This window comes from Drosophila suzukii, chromosome 3 (assembly GCF_043229965.1).
Source record: "Drosophila suzukii chromosome 3, CBGP_Dsuzu_IsoJpt1.0, whole genome shotgun sequence".
Lineage (NCBI taxonomy): Eukaryota > Metazoa > Arthropoda > Insecta > Diptera > Drosophilidae > Drosophila > Drosophila suzukii.
In genome coordinates this window covers 71,635,571-71,657,453 of record NC_092082.1, presented here as the reverse complement: position 1 = coordinate 71,657,453, position 21,883 = coordinate 71,635,571, and positions in this window count along the sequence as shown.

Genomic DNA, 21,883 nt, shown 5'->3' with positions numbered 1-21,883 from the left:
CAGTTTCGCCAAATCAAGGCGTAGAGTTAAAAGACCGACTGTTTTGAGCAGCTTGCTTTCTAAGCTAACGATCGCAATCAGTTAGGGTAAAATTTATTTTTTGACCAATTTTCGCATTTTTTTGAAGGTTTGCGTCATCTATTTTTGCTAAAAGGGCAAAAATAAAAAATCTAAAATTTTAAATTTTTTGGCGGTTTTTTAATCGCAGTTTCGCCAAATCAAGGCGTAGAGTTAAAAGACCGACTGTTTTGAGCAGCTTGCTTTCTAAGCTAACGGTCGCAATCAGTTAGGGTAAAATTTATTTTTTGACCAATTTTCGCATTTTTTTGAAGGTTTGCGTCATCTATTTATATAATAAAAAATCTAAAATTTTACATCTTTTGGCGGTTTTTTAATCACAGTTTCGCCAAATCAAGGCGTAGAGTTAAAAGACCGACTGTTTTGAGCAGCTTGCTTTCTAAGCTAACGGTCGCAATCAGTTAGGGTAAAATTTATTTTTTGACCAATTTTCGCATTTTTTTGAAGGTTTGCGTCATCTATTTTTGCAAAAAAATGGCAAAAATAAAAAATCTAAAATTTCACATTTTTTTGCGGTTTTTTAATCACAGTTTCGCCAAATCAAGGCGTAGAGATAAAAGACCGACTGTTTTGAGCAGCTTGCTTTCTAAGCTAACGATCGCAATCAGTTAGGGTAAAATTTATTTTTTGACCAATTTTCGCATTTTTTTGAAGGTTTGCGTCATCTATTTTTGCAAAAAATGGCAAAAATAAAAAATCTAAAATTTTACATTTTTTGGCGGTTTTTTAATCACAGTTTCGCCAAATCAAGGCGTAGAGTTAAAAGACCGACTGCTTTGAGCAGCTTGCTTTCTAAGCTAACGATCGCAATCAGTTAGGATAAAATTTATTTTTTGACCAATTTTCGCATTTTTTTGAAGGTTTGCGTCAACTATTTTTGCTAAAAAGGGCAAAAATAAAAAATCTAAAATTTTAAATTTTTTGGCGGTTTTTTAATCACAGTTTCGCCAAATCAAGGCGTAGAGTTAAAAGACCGACTGTTTTGAGCAGCTTGCTTTCTAAGCTAACGGTCGCAATCAGTTAGGGTAAAATTTATTTTTTGACCAATTTTCGCATTTTTTTGAAGGTTTGCGTCATCTATTTTTGCAAAAAATGGCAAAAATAAAAAATCTAAAATTTTACATCTTTTGGCGGTTTTTTAATCACAGTTTCGCCAAATCAAGGCGTAGAGTTAAAAGACCGACTGTTTTGAGCAGCTTGCTTTCTAAGCTAACGATCGCAATCAGTTAAGTAAAAATGTATTTTTTGACCAATTTTCGCATTTTTTTGAAGGGTTTCGTCATCTATTTTTGCAAAAAATGGCATAAATAAAAAATTATAAAATGTTACATTTTTTGGCGGTTTTTTAATCACAGTTTCGCCAAATCAAGGCGTAGAGTTAAAAGACCGACTGTTTTGAGCAGCTTGCTTTCTAAGCTAACGATCGCAATCAGTTAGGGTAAAATTTATTTTTTGACCAATTTTCGCATTTTTTTGAAGGTTTGCGTCATCTATTTTTGCTAAAAAGGGCAAAAATAAAAAATCTAAAATTTTAAATTTTTTGGCGGTTTTTTAATCGCAGTTTCGCCAAATCAAGGCGTAGAGTTAAAAGACCGACTGTTTTGAGCAGCTTGCTTTCTAAGCTAACGGTCGCAATCAGTTAGGGTAAAATTTATTTTTTGACCAATTTTCGCATTTTTTTGAAGGTTTGCGTCATCTATTTATATAATAAAAAATCTAAAATTTTACATCTTTTGGCGGTTTTTTAATCACAGTTTCGCCAAATCAAGGCGTAGAGTTAAAAGACCGACTGTTTTGAGCAGCTTGCTTTCTAAGCTAACGGTCGCAATCAGTTAGGGTAAAATTTATTTTTTGACCAATTTTCGCATTTTTTTGAAGGTTTGCGTCATCTATTTTTGCAAAAAATGGCAAAAATAAAAAATCTAAAATTTCACATTTTTTTGCGGTTTTTTAATCACAGTTTCGCCAAATCAAGGCGTAGAGATAAAAGACCGACTGTTTTGAGCAGCTTGCTTTCTAAGCTAACGATCGCAATCAGTTAGGGTAAAATTTATTTTTTGACCAATTTTCGCATTTTTTTGAAGGTTTGCGTCATCTATTTTTGCAAAAAATGGCAAAAATAAAAAATCTAAAATTTTACATTTTTTGGCGGTTTTTTAATCACAGTTTCGCCAAATCAAGGCGTAGAGTTAAAAGACCGACTGCTTTTGAGCAGCTTGCTTTCTAAGCTAACGATCGCAATCAGTTAGGATAAAATTTATTTTTTGACCAATTTTCGCATTTTTTTGAAGGTTTGCGTCAACTATTTTTGCTAAAAAGGGCAAAAATAAAAAAATCTAAAATTTTAAATTTTTGGCGGTTTTTTAATCACAGTTTCGCCAAATCAAGGCGTAGAGTTAAAAGACCGACTGTTTTGAGCAGCTTGCTTTCTAAGCTAACGGTCGCAATCAGTTAGGGTAAAATTTATTTTTTGACCAATTTTCGCATTTTTTTGAAGGTTTGCGTCATCTATTTTTGCAAAAAATGGCAAAAATAAAAAATCTAAAATTTTACATCTTTTGGCGGTTTTTTAATCACAGTTTCGCCAAATCAAGGCGTAGAGTTAAAAGACCGACTGTTTTGAGCAGCTTGCTTTCTAAGCTAACGATCGCAATCAGTTAAGTAAAAATTTATTTTTTGACCAATTTTCGCATTTTTTTGAAGGGTTTCGTCATCTATTTTTGCAAAAAATGGCATAAATAAAAAATTATAAAATTTTACATTTTTTGGCGGTTTTTTAATCACAGTTTCGCCAAATCAAGGCGTAGAGTTAAAAGACCGACTGTTTTGAGCAGCTTGCTTTCTAAGCTAACGATCGCAATCAGTTAGGGTAAAATTTATTTTTTGACCAATTTTCGCATTTTTTGAAGGTTTGCGTCATCTATTTTTGCAAAAAATGGCAAAAATAAAAAATCTAAAATTGTACATTTTTTGGCGGTTTTTTAATCACAGTTTCGCCAAATCAAGGCGTAGAGTAAAAGACCGACTGTTTTGAGCAGCTTGCTTTCTAAGCTAACGATCGCAATCAGTTAGGGTAAAATCTATTTTTGCAAAAAATGGCAAAAATAAAAAATCTAAAATTTTACATTTTTTTTGCGGTTTTTTAATCACAGTTTCGCCAAATCAAGGCGTAGAGATAAAAGACCGACTATTTTGAGCAGCTTGCTTTCTAAGCTAACGATCGCAATCAGTTAGGGTAAAATTTATTTTTTGACCAATTTTCGCATTTTTTGAAGGTTTGCGTCATCTATTTTGCAAAAAATGGCAAAAATAAAAATCTAAAATTTTACATTTTTTGGCGGTTTTTTAATCACAGTTTCGCCAAATCAAGGCGTAGAGTTAAAAGACCGACTGTTTTGAGCAGCTTGCTTTCTAAGCTAACGATCGCAATCAGTTAGGGTAAAATTTATTTTTTGACCAATTTTCGCATTTTTTTGAAGGGTTTCGTCATCTATTTTTGCAAAAATGGCATAAATAAAAAATTATAAAATGTTACATTTTTTGGCGGTTTTTTAATCACAGTTTCGCCAAATCAAGGCGTAGAGTTAAAAGACCGACTGTTTTGAGCAGCTTGCTTTCTAAGCTAACGATCGCAATCAGTTAGGGTAAAATTTATTTTTTGACCAATTTTCGCATTTTTTTGAAGGTTTGCGTCATCTATTTTTGCAAAAATGGCAAAAATAAAAAATCTAAAATTTTACATTTTTTGGCGGTTTTTTAATCACAGTTTCGCCAAATCAAGGCGTAGAGTTAAAAGACCGACTGTTTTTGAGCAGCTTGCTTTCTAAGCTAACGATCGCAATCAGTTAGGGTAAAATTTATTTTTTGACCAATTTTCGCATTTTTTTGAAGGTTTGCGTCATCTGTTTTTGCAAAAAATGGCAAAAATAAAAAATATAAAATTTTACATTTTTTGGCGGTTTTTTAATCACAGTTTCGCCAAATCAAGGCGTAGAGTTAAAAGACCGACTGTTTTGAGCAGCTTGCTTTCTAAGCTAACGATCGCAATCAGTTAGGGTAAAATTTATTTTTTGACAAATTTTCGCATTTTTTTGAAGGTTTGCGTCATCTATTTTTGCAAAAAATGGCAAAAATAAAAAATATAAAATTTTACATTTTTTGGCGGTTTTTTAATCACAGTTTCGCCAAATCAAGGCGTAGAGTTAAAAGACCGACTGTTTTGAGCAGCTTGCTTTCTAAGCTAACGATCGCAATCAGTTAGGGTAAAATTTATTTTTTGACCAATTTTCGCATTTTTTTGAAGGTTTGCGTCATCTATTTTTGCAAAAAATGGCAAAAATAAAAAATCTAAAATTTTACATTTTTTTGCGGTTTTTTAATCACAGTTTCGCCAAATCAAGGCGTAGAGATAAAAGACCGACTGTTTTGAGCAGCTTGCTTTCTAAGCTAACGATCGCAATCAGTTAGGGTAAAATTTATTTTTTTGACCAATTTTCGCATTTTTTTGAAGGTTTGCGTCATCTATTTTTGCAAAAAATGGCAAAAATAAAAAATTTAAAATTTTACATTTTTTGGCGGTTTTTTAATCACAGTTTCGCCAAATCAAGGCGTAGAGTTAAAAGACCGACTGTTTTGAGCAGCTTGCTTTCTAAGCTAACGATCGCAATCAGTTAGGGTAAAATTTATTTTTTGACCAATTTCGCATTTTTTTGAAGGTTTGCGTCATCTATTTTGCAAAAAATGGCAAAAATAAAAAATCTAAAATTTTACATTTTTTGGCGGTTTTTTAATCACAGTTTCGCCAAATCAAGGCGTAGAGTTAAAAGACCGACTGTTTTGAGCAGCTTGCTTTCTAAGCTAACGATCGCAATCAGTTAAGTAAAAATTTATTTTTTGACCAATTTTCGCATTTTTTTGAAGGGTTTCGTCATCTATTTTTGCAAAAAATGGCATAAATAAAAAATTATAAAATGTTACATTTTTTGGCGGTTTTTTAATCACAGTTTCGCCAAATCAAGGCGTAGAGTTAAAAGACCGACTGTTTTGAGCAGCTTGCTTTCTAAGCTAACGATCGCAATCAGTTAGGGTAAAATTTATTTTTTGACCAATTTTCGCATTTTTTTGAAGGTTTGCGTCATCTATTTTTGCTAAAAAGGGCAAAAATAAAAAATCTAAAATTTTAAATTTTTTGGCGGTTTTTTAATCACAGTTTCGCCAAATCAAGGCGTAGAGTTAAAAGACCGACTGTTTTGAGCAGCTTGCTTTCTAAGCTAACGATCGCAATCAGTTAGGTAAAATTTATTTTTTACCAATTTTCGCATTTTTTTGAAGGTTTGCGTCATCTATTTTTGCAAAAAATGGCAAAAATAAAAAATCTAAAATTTTACATTTTTTGGCGGTTTTTTAATCACAGTTTCGCCAAATCAAGGCGTAGAGTTAAAAGACCGACTGTTTTGAGCAGCTTGCTTTCTAAGCTAACGATCGCAATCAGTTAGGGTAAAATTTATTTTTTGACCAATTTTCGCATTTTTTTGAAGGTTTGCGTCATCTATTTTTGCTAAAAAGGGCAAAAATAAAAAATCTAAAATTTTAAATTTTTTGGCGGTTTTTAATCACAGTTTCGCCAAATCAAGGCGTAGAGTTAAAAGACCGACTGTTTTGAGCAGCTTGCTTTCTAAGCTAACGATCGCAATCAGTTAGGGTAAAATTTATTTTTTGACCAATTTTCGCATTTTTTTGAAGGTTTGCGTCATCTATTTTTGCAAAAAATGGCAAAAATAAAAAATATAAAATTTTACATTTTTTGGCGGTTTTTTAATCACAGTTTCGCCAAATCAAGGCGTAGAGTTAAAAGACCGACTGTTTTGAGCAGCTTGCTTTCTAAGCTAACGATCGCAATCAGTTAGGGTAAAATTTATTTTTTGACCAATTTTCGCATTTTTTTGAAGGTTTGCGTCATCTATTTTTGCAAAAAATGGCAAAAATAAAAAATCTAAAATTTTACATTTTTTTGCGGTTTTTTAATCACAGTTTCGCCAAATCAAGGCGTAGAGATAAAAGACCGACTGTTTTGAGCAGCTTGCTTTCTAAGCTAACGATCGCAATCAGTTAGGGTAAAATTTATTTTTTGACCAATTTTCGCATTTTTTTGAAGGTTTGCGTCATCTATTTTTGCAAAAATGGCAAAAATAAAAAATTTAAAATTTTACATTTTTTGGCGGTTTTTTAATCACAGTTTCGCCAAATCAAGGCGTAGAGTTAAAAGACCGACTGTTTTGAGCAGCTTGCTTTCTAAGCTAACGATCGCAATCAGTTAGGGTAAAATTTATTTTTTGACCAATTTCGCATTTTTTTGAAGGTTTGCGTCATCTATTTTTGCAAAAAATGGCAAAAATAAAAATCTAAAATTTTACATTTTTTGGCGGTTTTTTAATCACAGTTTCGCCAAATCAAGGCGTAGAGTTAAAAGACCGACTGTTTTGAGCAGCTTGCTTTTTAAGCTAACGATCGCAATCAGTTAAGTAAAAATTTATTTTTGACCAATTTTCGCATTTTTTTGAAGGGTTTCGTCATCTATTTTTGCAAAAAATGGCATAAATAAAAAATTATAAAATTTTACATTTTTTGGCGGTTTTTTAATCACAGTTTCGCCAAATCAAGGCGTAGAGTTAAAAGACCGACTGTTTTGAGCAGCTTGCTTTCTAAGCTAACGATCGCAATCAGTTAGGGTAAAATTTATTTTTTGACCAATTTTCGCATTTTTTTGAAGGTTTGCGTCATCTATTTTTGCTAAAAAGGGCAAAAATAAAAAATCTAAAATTTTAAATTTTTTGGCGGTTTTTTAATCACAGTTTCGCCAAATCAAGGCGTAGAGTTAAAAGACCGACTGTTTTGAGCAGCTTGCTTTCTAAGCTAACGATCGCAATCAGTTAGGTAAAATTTATTTTTTACCAATTTTCGCATTTTTTTGAAGGTTTGCGTCATCTATTTTTGCAAAAAATGGCAAAAATAAAAAATCTAAAATTTTACATTTTTTGGCGGTTTTTTAATCACAGTTTCGCCAAATCAAGGCGTAGAGTTAAAAGACCGACTGTTTTGAGCAGCTTGCTTTCTAAGCTAACGATCGCAATCAGTTAGGGTAAAATTTATTTTTTGACCAATTTTCGCATTTTTTTGAAGGTTTGCGTCATCTATTTTTGCTAAAAAGGGCAAAAATAAAAAATCTAAAATTTTAAATTTTTTGGCGGTTTTTAATCACAGTTTCGCCAAATCAAGGCGTAGAGTTAAAAGACCGACTGTTTTGAGCAGCTTGCTTTCTAAGCTAACGATCGCAATCAGTTAGGGTAAAATTTTTTTTTTGACCAATTTTCGCATTTTTTTGAAGGGTTTCGTCATCTATTTTTGCAAAAAATGGCATAAATAAAAAATTATAAAATTTTACATTTTTTGGCGGTTTTTTAATCACAGTTTCGCCAAATCAAGGCGTAGAGTTAAAAGACCGACTGTTTTGAGCAGCTTGCTTTCTAAGCTAACGATCGCAATCAGTTAAGGGGAAATTTATTTTTTACCAATTTTCCCATTTTTTAAGGGTTGCGTCATCTATTTTTGCAAAAAATGGCAAAAATAAAAAATCTAAAATTTTACATTTTTTGGCGGTTTTTTAATCACAGTTTCGCCAAATCAAGGCGTAGAGTTAAAAGACCGACTGTTTTGAGCAGCTTGCTTTCTAAGCTAACGATCGCAATCAGTTAGGGTAAAATTTATTTTTTGACCAATTTTCGCATTTTTTTGAAGGGTTTCGTCATCTATTTTTGCAAAAAATGGCATAAATAAAAAATTATAAATTTTACATTTTTTGGCGGTTTTTTAATCACAGTTTCGCCAAATCAAGGCGTAGAGTTAAAAGACCGACTGTTTTGAGCAGCTTGCTTTCTAAGCTAACGATCGCAATCAGTTAGGGTAAAATTTATTTTTTGACCAATTTTCGCATTTTTTTGAAGGTTTGCGTCATCTATTTTTGCAAAAAATGGCAAAAATAAAAAATCTAAAATTTTACATTTTTTGGCGGTTTTTTAATCACAGTTTCGCCAAATCAAGGCGTAGAGTTAAAAGACCGACTGTTTTGAGCAGCTTGCTTTCTAAGCTAACGATCGCAATCAGTTAGGGTAAAATTTATTTTTTGACCGTCATCTATTTTTGCAAAAAATGGCAAAAATAAAAAATCTAAAATTTTACATTTTTTTGCGGTTTTTTAATCACAGTTTCGCCAAATCAAGGCGTAGAGATAAAAGACCGACTATTTTGAGCAGCTTGCTTTCTAAGCTAACGATCGCAATCAGTTAGGGTAAAATTTATTTTTTGACCAATTTTCGCATTTTTTTGAAGGTTTGCGTCATCTATTTTTGCAAAAAATGGCATAAATAAAAAATTATAAAATGTTACATTTTTTGGCGGTTTTTTAATCACAGTTTCGCCAAATCAAGGCGTAGAGTTAAAAGACCGACTGTTTTGAGCAGCTTGCTTTCTAAGCTAACGATCGCAATCAGTTAGGGTAAAATTTATTTTTTGACCAATTTTCGCATTTTTTTGAAGGTTTGCGTCATCTATTTTTGCTAAGAAGGGCAAAAATAAAAAATCTAAAATTTTAAATTTTTTGGCGGTTTTTTATTCACAGTTTCGCCAAATCAAGGCGTAGAGTTAAAAGACCGACTGTTTTGAGCAGCTTGCTTTCTAAGCTAACGGTCGCAATCAGTTAGGGTAAAATTTATTTTTTGACCAATTTTCGCATTTTTTTGAAGGTTTGCGTCATCTATTTTTGCAAAAAATGGCAAAAATAAAAAATCGAAAATTTTACATTTTTTGGCGGTTTTTTAATCACAGTTTCGCCAAATCAAGGCGTAGAGTTAAAAGACCGACTGTTCTGAGCAGCTTGCTTTCTAAGCTAACGATCGCAATCAGTTAGGGTAAAATTTATTTTTTGACCAATTTTCGCAATTTTTTGAAGGTTTGCGTCATCTATTTTTGCAAAAAATGGCAAAAATAAAAAATCTAAAATTTTACATCTTTTGGCGGTTTTTTAATCACAGTTTCGCCAAATCAAGGCGTAGAGTTAAAAGACCGACTGTTTTGAGCAGCTTGCTTTCTAAGCTAACGATCGCAATCAGTTAGGGTAAAATTTATTTTTTGACCAATTTTCGCATTTTTTTGAAGGGTTTCGTCATCTATTTTTGCAAAAAATGGCATAAATAAAAAATTATAAAATTTTACATTTTTTGGCGGTTTTTTAATCACAGTTTCGCCAAATCAAGGCGTAGAGTTAAAAGACCGACTGTTTTGAGCAGCTTGCTTTCTAAGCTAACGATCGCAATCAGTTAGGGTAAAATTTATTTTTTGACCAATTTTCGCATTTTTTTGAAGGTTTGCGTCATCTATTTTTGCAAAAAATGGCAAAAATAAAAAATCTAAAATTTTAAATTTTTGGCGGTTTTTTAATCACAGTTTCGCCAAATCAAGGCGTAGAGTTAAAAGACCGACTGTTTTGAGCAGCTTGCTTTCTAAGCTAACGATCGCAATCAGTTAGGATAAAATTTATTTTTTGACCAATTTTCGCATTTTTTTGAAGGTTTGCGTCATCTATTTTTGCAAAAAATGGCAAAAATAAAAAATATAAAATTTTACATTTTTTGGCGGTTTTTTAATCACAGTTTCGCCAAATCAAGGCGTAGAGTTAAAAGACCGACTGTTTTGAGCAGCTTGCTTTCTAAGCTAACGATCGCAATCAGTTAGGGTAAAATTTATTTTTTGACCAATTTTCGCATTTTTTTTAAGGTTTGCGTCATCTATTTTTGCAAAAAATGGCAAAAATAAAAAATCTAAAATTTTACATTTTTCTGCGGTTTTTTAATCACAGTTTCGCCAAATCAAGGCGTAGAGATAAAAGACCGACTGTTTTGAGCAGCTTGCTTTCTAAGCTAACGATCGCAATCAGTTAGGGTAAAATTTATTTTTTGACCAATTTTCGCATTTTTTTGAAGGTTTGCGTCATCTATTTTTGCAAAAAATGGCAAAAATAAAAAATCTAAAATTTTACATTTTTTGGCGGTTTTTTAATCACAGTTTCGCCAAATCAAGGCGTAGAGTTAAAAGACCGACTGTTTTGAGCAGCTTGCTTTCTAAGCTAACGATCGCAATCAGTTAGGGTAAAATTTATTTTTTGACCAATTTTCGCATTTTTTTGAAGGTTTGCGTCATCTATTTTTGCAAAAAATGGCAAAAATAAAAAATCTAAAATTTTACATTTTTTGGCGGTTTTTTAATCACAGTTTCGCCAAATCAAGGCGTAGAGTTAAAAGACCGACTGTTTTGAGCAGCTTGCTTTCTAAGCTAACGATCGCAATCAGTTAAGTAAAAATTTATTTTTTGACCAATTTTCGCATTTTTTTGAAGGGTTTCGTCATCTATTTTTGCAAAAAATGGCATAAATAAAAAATTATAAAATGTTACATTTTTGGGCGGTTTTTTAATCACAGTTTCGCCAAATCAAGGCGTAGAGTTAAAAGACCGACTGTTTTGAGCAGCTTGCTTTCTAAGCTAACGATCGCAATCAGTTAGGGTAAAATTTATTTTTTGACCAATTTTCGCATTTTTTTGAAGGTTTGCGTCATCTATTTTTGCTAAAAAGGGCAAAAATACAAAATCTAAAAAACTGTTTTGAGCAGCTTGCTTTCTAAGCTAACGGTCGCAATCAGTTAGGGTAAAATTTATTTTTTGACCAATTTTCGCATTTTTTTGAAGGTTTGCGTCACCTAATTTTGCAAAAAATGGCAAAAATAAAAAATCTAAAATTTTACATTTTTTGGCGGTTTTTTAATCACAGTTTCGCCAAATCAAGGCGTAGAGTTAAAAGACCGACTGTTTTGAGCAGCTTGCTTTCTAAGCTAACGGTCGCAATCAGTTAGGGTAAAATTTATTTTTTGACCAATTTTCGCATTTTTTTGAAGGTTTGCGTCATCTATTTTTGCAAAAAATGGCAAAAATAAAAAATCGAAAATTTTACATTTTTTGGCGGTTTTTTAATCACAGTTTCGCCAAATCAAGGCGTAGAGTTAAAAGACCGACTGTTTTGAGCAGCTTGCTTTCTAAGCTAACGATCGCAATCAGTTAGGGTAAAATTTATTTTTTGACCAATTTTCGCATTTTTTTGAAGGTTTGCGTCATCTATTTTTGCAAAAAATGGCAAAAATAAAAAATTTAAAATTTTACATCTTTTGGCGGTTTTTTAATCACAGTTTCGCCAAATCAAGGCGTAGAGTTAAAAGACCGACTGTTTTGAGCAGCTTGCTTTCTAAGCTAACGATCGCAATCAGTTAGGGTAAAATTTATTTTTTGACCAATTTTCGCATTTTTTTGAAGGGTTTCGTCATCTATTTTTGCAAAAAATGGCATAAATAAAAAATTATAAAATTTTACATTTTTTGGCGGTTTTTTAATCACAGTTTCGCCAAATCAAGGCGTAGAGTTAAAAGACCGACTGTTTTGAGCAGCTTGCTTTCTAAGCTAACGATCGCAATCAGTTAGGGTAAAATTTATTTTTTGACCAATTTTCGCATTTTTTTTAAGGTTTGCGTCATCTATTTTTGCAAAAAATGGCAAAAATAAAAAATCTAAAATTTTAAATTTTTTGGCGGTTTTTTAATCACAGTTTCGCCAAATCAAGGCGTAGAGATAAAAGACCGACTGTTTTGAGCAGCTTGCTTTCTAAGCTAACGATCGCAATCAGTTAGGGTAAAATTTATTTTTTGACCAATTTTCGCATTTTTTTGAAGGTTTGCGTCATCTATTTTTGCAAAAAATGGCAAAAATAAAAAATATAAAATTTTACATTTTTTGGCGGTTTTTTAATCACAGTTTCGCCAAATCAAGGCGTAGAGTTAAAAGACCGACTGTTTTGAGCAGCTTGCTTTCTAAGCTAACGATCGCAATCAGTTAGGGTAAAATTTATTTTTTGACCAATTTTCGCATTTTTTTTAAGGTTTGCGTCATCTATTTTTGCAAAAAATGGCAAAAATAAAAAATCTAAAATTTTACATTTTTTTGCGGTTTTTTAATCACAGTTTCGCCAAATCAAGGCGTAGAGATAAAAGACCGACTGTTTTGAGCAGCTTGCTTTCTAAGCTAACGATCGCAATCAGTTAGGGTAAAATTTATTTTTTGACCAATTTTCGCATTTTTTTGAAGGTTTGCGTCATCTATTTTTGCAAAAAATGGCAAAAATAAAAAATCTAAAATTTTACATTTTTTGGCGGTTTTTTAATCACAGTTTCGCCAAATCAAGGCGTAGAGTTAAAAGACCGACTGTTTTGAGCAGCTTGCTTTCTAAGCTAACGATCGCAATCAGTTAAGTAAAAATTTATTTTTTGACCAATTTTCGCATTTTTTTGAAGGGTTTCGTCATCTATTTTTGCAAAAAATGGCATAAATAAAAAATTATAAAATGTTACATTTTTTGGCGGTTTTTTAATCACAGTTTCGCCAAATCAAGGCGTAGAGTTAAAAGACCGACTGTTTTGAGCAGCTTGCTTTCTAAGCTAACGATCGCAATCAGTTAGGGTAAAATTTATTTTTTGACCAATTTTCGCATTTTTTTGAAGGTTTGCGTCATCTATTTTTGCTAAAAAGGGCAAAAATAAAAAATCTAAAATTTTAAATTTTTTGGCGGTTTTTTAATCACAGTTTCGCCAAATCAAGGCGTAGAGTTAAAAGACCGACTGTTTTGAGCAGCTTGCTTTCTAAGCTAACGGTCGCAATCAGTTAGGGTAAAATTTATTTTTTGACCAATTTTCGCATTTTTTTGAAGGTTTGCGTCATCTATTTTTGCAAAAAATGGCAAAAATAAAAAATCTAAAATTTTACATTTTTTGGCGGTTTTTTAATCACAGTTTCGCCAAATCAAGGCGTAGAGTTAAAAGACCGACTGTTTTGAGCAGCTTGCTTTCTAAGCTAACGATCGCAATCAGCTAGGGTAAAATTTATTTTTTGACCAATTTTCGCATTTTTTTGAAGGGTTGCGTCATCTATTTTTGCAAAAAATGGCAAAAATAAAAAATCTAAAATTTTACATTTTTTGGCGTTTTTTTAATCACAGTTTCGCCAAATCAAGGCGTAGAGTTAAAAGACCGACTGTTTTGAGCAGCTTGTTTTCTAAGCTAACGATCGCAATCAGTTAGGGTAAAATTTATTTTTTGACCAATTTTCGCATTTTTTTGAAGGTTTGCGTCATCTATTTTTGCAAAAAATGGCAAAAATAAGAAATCTAAAATTTTACATTTTTTGGCGGTTTTTTAATCACAGTTTCGCCAAATCAAGGCGTAGAGTTAAAAGACCGACTGTTTTGAGCAGCTTGCTTTCTAAGCTAACGATCGCAATCAGTTAGGGTAAAATTTATTTTTTGACCAATTTTCGCATTTTTTTGAAGGGTTTCGTCATCTATTTTTGCAAAAAATGGCATAAAAAAAAATTATAAAATGTTACATTTTTTGGCGGTTTTTTAATCACAGTTTCGCCAAATCAAGGCGTAGAGTTAAAAGACCGACTGTTTTGAGCAGCTTGCTTTCTAAGCTAACGATCGCAATCAGTTAGGGTAAAATTTATTTTTTGACCAATTTTCGCATTTTTTTGAAGGTTTGCGTCATCTATTTTTGCTAAAAAGGGCAAAAATAAAAAATCTAAAATTTTAAATTTTTTGGCGGTTTTTTAATCACAGTTTCGCCAAATCAAGGCGTAGAGTTAAAAGACCGACTGTTTTGAGCAGCTTGCTTTCTAAGCTAACGATCGCAATCAGTTAGGGTAAAATTTATTTTTTGACCAATTTTCGCATTTTTTTGAAGGTTTGCGTCATCTATTTTTGCAAAAAATGGCAAAAATAAAAAATCTAAAATTTTACATCTTTTGGCGGTTTTTTAATCACAGTTTCGCCAAATCAAGGCGTAGAGTTAAAAGACCGACTGTTTTGAGCAGCTTGCTTTCTAAGCTAACGATCGCAATCAGTTAGGGTAAAATTTATTTTTTGACCAATTTTCGCATTTTTTTGAAGGGTTTCGTCATCTATATTTGCAAAAAATGGCATAAATAAAAAATTATAAAATTTTACATTTTTTGGCGGTTTTTTAATCACAGTTTCGCCAAATCAAGGCGTAGAGTTAAAAGACCGACTGTTTTGAGCAGCTTGCTTTCTAAGCTAACGATCGCAATCAGTTAGGGTAAAATTTATTTTTTGACCAATTTTCGCATTTTTTTGAAGGTTTGCGTCATCTATTTTTGCAAAAAATGGCAAAAATAAAAAATCTAAAATTTTACATCTTTTGGCGGTTTTTTAATCACAGTTTCGCCAAATCAAGGCGTAGAGTTAAAAGACCGACTGTTTTGAGCAGCTTGCTTTCTAAGCTAACGATCGCAATCAGTTAGGGTAAAATTTATTTTTTGACCAATTTTCGCATTTTTTTGAAGGGTTTCGTCATCTATTTTTGCAAAAAATGGCATAAAAAAAAATTATAAAATGTTACATTTTTTGGCGGTTTTTTAATCACAGTTTCGCCAAATCAAGGCGTAGAGTTAAAAGACCGACTGTTTTGAGCAGCTTGCTTTCTAAGCTAACGATCGCAATCAGTTAGGGTAAAATTTATTTTTTGACCAATTTTCGCATTTTTTTGAAGGTTTGCGTCATCTATTTTTGCTAAAAAGGGCAAAAATAAAAAATCTAAAATTTTAAATTTTTTGGCGGTTTTTTAATCACAGTTTCGCCAAATCAAGGCGTAGAGTTAAAAGACCGACTGTTTTGAGCAGCTTGCTTTCTAAGCTAACGATCGCAATCAGTTAGGGTAAAATTTATTTTTTGACCAATTTTCGCATTTTTTTGAAGGTTTGCGTCATCTATTTTTGCAAAAAATGGCAAAAATAAAAAATATAAAATTTTACATCTTTTGGCGGTTTTTTAATCACAGTTTCGCCAAATCAAGGCGTAGAGTTAAAAGACCGACTGTTTTGAGCAGCTTGCTTTCTAAGCTAACGATCGCAATCAGTTAGGGTAAAATTTATTTTTTGACCAATTTTCGCATTTTTTTGAAGGGTTTCGTCATCTATATTTGCAAAAAATGGCATAAATAAAAAATTATAAAATTTTACATTTTTTGGCGGTTTTTTAATCACAGTTTCGCCAAATCAAGGCGTAGAGTTAAAAGACCGACTGTTTTGAGCAGCTTGCTTTCTAAGCTAACGATCGCAATCAGTTAGGGTAAAATTTATTTTTTGACCAATTTTCGCATTTTTTTGAAGGTTTGCGTCATCTATTTTTGCAAAAAATGGCAAAAATAAAAAATCTAAAATTTTACATTTTTTGGCGGTTTTTTAATCACAGTTTCGCCAAATCAAGGCGTAGAGTTAAAAGACCGACTGTTTTGAGCAGCTTGCTTTCTAAGCTAACGATCGCAATCAGTTAGGGTAAAATTTATTTTTTGACCAATTTTCTCATTTTTTTCAAGGTTTGCGTCATCTATTTTTGCAAAAAATGGCAAAAATAAAAAATATAAAATTTTACATTTTTTGGCGGTTTTTTAATCACAGTTTCGCCAAATCAAGGCGTAGAGTTAAAAGACCGACTGTTTTGAGCAGCTTGCTTTCTAAGCTAACGATCGCAATCAGTTAGGGTAAAATTTATTTTTTGACCAATTTTCGCATTTTTTTGAAGGTTTGCGTCATCTATTTTTGCAAAAAATGGCAAAAATAAAAAATCTAAAATTTTAAATTTTTTGGCGGTTTTTTAATCACAGTTTCGCCAAATCAAGGCGTAGAGTAAAAGACCGACTGTTTTGAGCAGCTTGCTTTCTAAGCTAACGATCGCAATCAGTTAAGTAAAAATTTATTTTTTGACCAATTTTCGCATTTTTTTGAAGGGTTTCGTCATCTATTTTTGCAAAAAATGGCATAAATAAAAAATTATAAAATGTTACATTTTTGGCGGTTTTTTAATCACAGTTTCGCCAAATCAAGGCGTAGAGTTAAAAGACCGACTGTTTTGAGCAGCTTGCTTTCTAAGCTAACGATCGCAATCAGTTAGGGTAAAATTTATTTTTTGACCAATTTTCTCATTTTTTTGAAGGTTTGCGTCATCTATTTTTTGCAAAAAATGGCAAAAATAAAAAATCTAAAATGTTAAATTTTTGGCGGTTTTTTAATCACAGTTTCGCCAAATCAAGGCGTAGAGTTAAAAGACCGACTGTTTTGAGCAGCTTGCTTTCTAAGCTAACGGTCGCAATCAGTTAGGGTAAAATTTATTTTTTGACCAATTTTCGCATTTTTTTGAAGGTTTGCGTCATCTATTTTTGCAAAAAATGGCATAAATAAAAAATCTAAAATTTTACATTTTTTGGCGGTTTTTTAATCACAGTTTCGCCAAATCAAGGCGTAGAGTTAAAAGACCGACTGTTTTGAGCAGCTTGCTTTCTAAGCTAACGATCGCAATCAGTTAGGGTAAAATTTATTTTTTGACCAATTTTCGCATTTTTTGAAGGTTTGCGTCATCTATTTTTGCAAAAAATGGCATAAATAAAAAATTATAAAATTTTACATTTTTTGGCGGTTTTTTAATCACAGTTTCGCCAAATCAAGGCGTAGAGTTAAAAGACCGACTGTTTTGAGCAGCTTGCTTTCTAAGCTAACGATCGCAATCAGTTAGGGTAAAATTTATTTTTTGACCAATTTTCGCATTTTTTTGAAGGTTTGCGTCATCTATTTTTGCAAAAAATGGCAAAAATAAAAAATCTAAAATTTTACATTTTTTGGCGGTTTTTTAATCACAGTTTCGCCAAATCAAGGCGTAGAGTTAAAAGACCGACTGTTTTGAGCAGCTTGCTTTCTAAGCTAACGATCGCAATCAGTTAGGGTAAAATTTATTTTTTGACCAATTTTCTCATTTTTTTGAAGGTTTGCGTCATCTATTTTTGCAAAAAATGGCAAAAATAAAAAATATAAAATTTTACATTTTTTGGCGGTTTTTTAATCACAGTTTCGCCAAATCAAGGCGTAGAGTTAAAAGACCGACTGTTTTGAGCAGCTTGCTTTCTAAGCTAACGATCGCAATCAGTTAGGGTAAAATTTATTTTTGACCAATTTTCGCATTTTTTTAAGGTTTGCGTCATCTATTTTTGCAAAAAATGGCAAAAATAAAAAATCTAAAATTTTACATTTTTGCGGTTTTTTAATCACAGTTTCGCCAAATCAAGGCGTAGAGTTAAAAGACCGACTGTTTTGAGCAGCTTGCTTTCTAAGCTAACGATCGCAATCAGTTAAGTAAAAATTTATTTTTTGACCAATTTTCGCATTTTTTTGAAGGGTTTCGTCATCTATTTTTGCAAAAAATGGCATAAATAAAAAATTATAAAATGTTACATTTTTGGCGGTTTTTTAATCACAGTTTCGCCAAATCAAGGCGTAGAGTTAAAAGACCGACTGTTTTGAGCAGCTTGCTTTCTAAGCTAACGGTCGCAATCAGTTAGGGTAAAATTTATTTTTTGACCAATTTTCGCATTTTTTTGAAGGTTTGCGTCATCTAGTTTTGCAAAAAATGGCATAAATAAAAAATCTAAAATTGTACATTTTTTGGCGGTTTTTTAATCACAGTTTCGCCAAATCAAGGCGTAGAGTTAAAAGACCGACTGTTTTGAGCAGCTTGCTTTCTAAGCTAACGATCGCAATCAGTTAGGGTAAAATTTATTTTTTGACCAATTTTCGCATTTTTTTGAAGGTTTGCGTCATCTATTTTTGCAAAAAATGGCATAAATAAAAAATCTAAAATTTTACATTTTTTGGCGGTTTTTTAATCACAGTTTCGCCAAATCAAGGCGTAGAGTTAAAAGACCGACTGTTTTGAGCAGCTTGCTTTCTAAGCTAACGATCGCAATCAGTTAGGGTAAAATTTATTTTTTGACCAATTTTCGCATTTTTTTGAAGGTTTGCGTCATCTATTTTTGCAAAAAATGGCAAAAATAAAAAATCTAAAATTTTACATCTTTTGGCGGTTTTTTAATCACAGTTTCGCCAAATCAAGGCGTAGAGTTAAAAGACCGACTGTTTTGAGCAGCTTGCTTTCTAAGCTAACGATCGCAATCAGTTAGGGTAAAATTTATTTTTTGACCAATTTTCGCATTTTTTTGAAGGGTTTCGTCATCTATTTTTGCAAAAAATGGCATAAATAAAAAATTATAAAATTTTACATTTTTTGGCGGTTTTTTAATCACAGTTTCGCCAAATCAAGGCGTAGAGTTAAAAGACCGACTGTTTTGAGCAGCTTGCTTTCTAAGCTAACGATCGCAATCAGTTAGGGTAAAATTTATTTTTTGACCAATTTTCGCATTTTTTTGAAGGTTTGCGTCATCTATTTTTGCAAAAAATGGCAAAAATAAAAAATCTAAAATTTTACATTTTTTGGCGGTTTTTTAATCACAGTTTCGCCAAATCAAGGCGTAGAGTTAAAAGACCGACTGTTTTGAGCAGCTTGCTTTCTAAGCTAACGATCGCAATCAGTTAGGGTAAAATTTATTTTTTGACCAATTTTCGCATTTTTTTGAAGGGTTTCGTCATCTATTTTTGCAAAAAATGGCATAAATAAAAAATTATAAAATTTTACATTTTTTGGCGGTTTTTTAATCACAGTTTCGCCAAATCAAGGCGTAGAGTTAAAAGACCGACTGTTTTGAGCAGCTTGCTTTCTAAGCTAACGATCGCAATCAGTTAGGGTAAAATTTATTTTTTGACCAATTTTCGCATTTTTTTGAAGGTTTGCGTCATCTATTTTTGCAAAAAATGGCAAAAATAAAAAATCTAAAATTTTACATTTTTTGGCGGTTTTTTAATCACAGTTTCGCCAAATCAAGGCGTAGAGTTAAAAGACCGACTGTTTTGAGCAGCTTGCTTTCTAAGCTAACGATCGCAATCAGTTAGGGTAAAATTTATTTTTTGACCAATTTTCGCATTTTTTTGAAGGTTTGCGTCATCTATTTTTGCAAAAAATGGCAAAAATAAAAAATCTAAAATTTTTCATTTTTGGCGGTTTTTTAATCACAGTTTCGCCAAATCAAGGCGTAGAGTTAAAAGACCGACTGTTTTGAGCAGCTTGCTTTCTAAGCTAACGATCGCAATCAGTTAGGGTAAAATTTATTTTTTGACCAATTTTCGCATTTTTTTGAAGGTTTGCGTCATCTATTTTTGCAAAAAATGGCAAAAATAAAAAATCTAAAATTTTACATTTTTTGGCGGTTTTTTAATCACAGTTTCGCCAAATCAAGGCGTAGAGTTAAAAGACCGACTGTTTTGAGCAGCTTGCTTTCTAAGCTAACGATCGCAATCAGTTAGGGTAAAATGTATTTTTTGACCAATTTTCGCATTTTTTTTAAGGTTTGCGTCATCTATTTTTGCAAAAAATGGCAAAAATAAAAAATCTAAAATTTTACATTTTTTGGCGGTTTTTTAATCACAGTTTCGCCAAATCAAGGCGTAGAGTTAAAAGACCGACTGTTTTGAGCAGCTTGCTTTCTAAGCTAACGATCGCAATCAGTTAAGTAAAAATTTATTTTTTGACCAATTTTCGAATTTTTTTGAAGTGTTTCGTCATCTATTTTTGCAAAAAATGGCATAAATATAAAATTATAAAATGTTACATTTTTTGGCGGTTTTTTAATCACAGTTTCGCCAAATCAAGGCGTAGAGTTAAAAGACCGACTGTTTTGAGCAGCTTGCTTTCTAAGCTAACGATCGCAATCAGTTAGGGTAAAATTTATTTTTTGACCAATTTTCGCATTTTTTTGAAGGGTTTCGTCATCTATTTTTGCAAAAAATGGCATAAATAAAAAATTATAAAATTTTACATTTTTTGGCGGTTTTTTAATCACAGTTTCGCCAAATCAAGGCGTAGAGTTAAAAGACCGACTGTTTTGAGCAGCTTGCTTTCTAAGCTAACGGTCGCAATCAGTTAGGGTAAAATTTATTTTTTGACCAATTTTCGCATTTTTTTGAAGGTTTGCGTCATCTATTTTTGCAAAAAATGGCATAAATAAAAAATCTAAAATTTTACATTTTTTGGCGGTTTTTTAATCACAGTTTCGCCAAATCAAGGCGTAGAGTTAAAAGACCGACTGTTTTGAGCAGCTTGCTTTCTAAGCTAACGGTCGCAATCAGTTAGGGTAAAATTTATTTTTTGACCAATTTTCGCATTTTTTTGAAGGTTTGCGTCATCTATTTTTGCAAAAAATGCCATAAATAAAAAATCTAAAATTTTACATTTTTTGGCGGTTTTTTAATCACAGTTTCGCCAAATCAAGGCGTAGAGTTAAAAGACCGACTGTTTTGAGCAGCTTGCTTTCTAAGCTAACGATCGCAATCAGTTAGGGTAAAATTTATTTTTTGACCAATTTTCGCATTTTTTGAAGGTTTGCGTCATCTATTTTTGCAAAAAATGGCAAAAATAAAAAATCTAAAATTTTACATCTTTTGGCGGTTTTTTAATCACAGTTTCGCCAAATCAAGGCGTAGAGTTAAAAGACCGACTGTTTTGAGCAGCTTGCTTTCTAAGCTAACGATCGCAATCAGTTAGGGTAAAATTTATTTTTTGACCAATTTTCGCATTTTTTTGAAGGGTTTCGTCATCTATTTTTGCAAAAAATGGCATAAATAAAAAATTATAAAATTTTACATTTTTTGGCGGTTTTTTAATCACAGTTTCGCCAAATCAAGGCGTAGAGTTAAAAGACCGACTGTTTTGAGCAGCTTGCTTTCTAAGCTAACGATCGCAATCAGTTAGGGTTAAATTTATTTTTTGACCAATTTTCGCATTTTTTTGAAGGTTTGCGTCATCTATTTTTGCAAAAAATGGCAAAAATAAAAAATCTAAAATTTTACATCTTTTGGCGGTTTTTTAATCACAGTTTCGCCAAATCAAGGCGTAGAGTTAAAAGACCGACTGTTTTGAGCAGCTTGCTTTCTAAGCTAACGATCGCAATCAGTTAGGGTAAAATTTATTTTTTGACCAATTTTTCGCATTTTTTTGAAGGTTTGCGTCATCTATTTTTGCAAAAAATGGCAAAAATAAAAAATCTAAAATTTTACATTTTTTGGCGGTTTTTTAATCACAGTTTCGCCAAATCAAGGCGTAGAGTTAATAGACCGACTGTTTTGAGCAGCTTGCTTTCTAAGCTAACGATCGCAATCAGTTAGGGTAAAATTTATTTTTTGACCAATTTTCGCATTTTTTTGAAGGGTTTCGTCATCTATTTTTGCAAAAAATGGCATAAATAAAAAATTATAAAATTGTACATTTTTTGGCGGTTTTTTAATCACAGTTTCGCCAAATCAAGGCGTAGAGTTAAAAGACCGACTGTTTTGAGCAGCTTGCTTTCTAAGCTAACGATCGCAATCAGTTAGGGTAAAATTTATTTTTTGACCAATTTTCGCATTTTTTTGAAGGTTTGCGTCATCTATTTTTGCAAAAAATGGCAAAAATAAAAAATCTAAAATTTTACATTTTTTGGCGGTTTTTTAATCACAGTTTCGCCAAATCAAGGCGTAGAGTTAAAAGACCGACTGTTTTGAGCAGCTTGCTTTCTAAGCTAACGATCGCAATCAGTTAGGGTAAAATTTATTTTTTGACCAATTTTCGCATTTTTTTGAAGGTTTGCGTCATCTATTTTTGCAAAAAATGGCAAAAATAAAAAATCTAAAATTTTACATTTTTTGGCGGTTTTTTAATCACAGTTTCGCC